Below are 361 nucleotides of genomic sequence, written 5' to 3'. Positions count from 1 at the left end.
CAAATGGAACTGCATCAGTCTAAAAGCTTTGGAAAAGCAAAGGAAACAAAATAGTGTGGATCCGGCCTCCAAAATGGGAGAAAATATTTACAAGCCATCCATCTGATAAGGGATATCCAAAAACTATAAGGAACTCAAACAGTTCAACAGATATAAAGCCAAAATAAGATTAAAAATTGGCAAAAGGCTTGAATAGACATTTTTTTAAATGAAGGCCCACAAATGGCCAACAGGCATCGGAATAGATGTTTAATATTATTAATCATTAAGGAATGCGAATCAAAGCAAACCACAATGTGGTATTGCCTCATACCTGTTAGGATGGCTTTCATGAGAGGACCCCACCCCTGCCAAAAACAAA

This window comes from Bison bison, unplaced genomic scaffold (genome assembly GCF_000754665.1).
Source record: "Bison bison bison isolate TAMUID 2011002044 unplaced genomic scaffold, Bison_UMD1.0 scf7180017864514, whole genome shotgun sequence".
Classification (NCBI taxonomy): domain Eukaryota; kingdom Metazoa; phylum Chordata; class Mammalia; order Artiodactyla; family Bovidae; genus Bison; species Bison bison.
Note: the sequence above shows the minus strand (reverse complement) of the source record.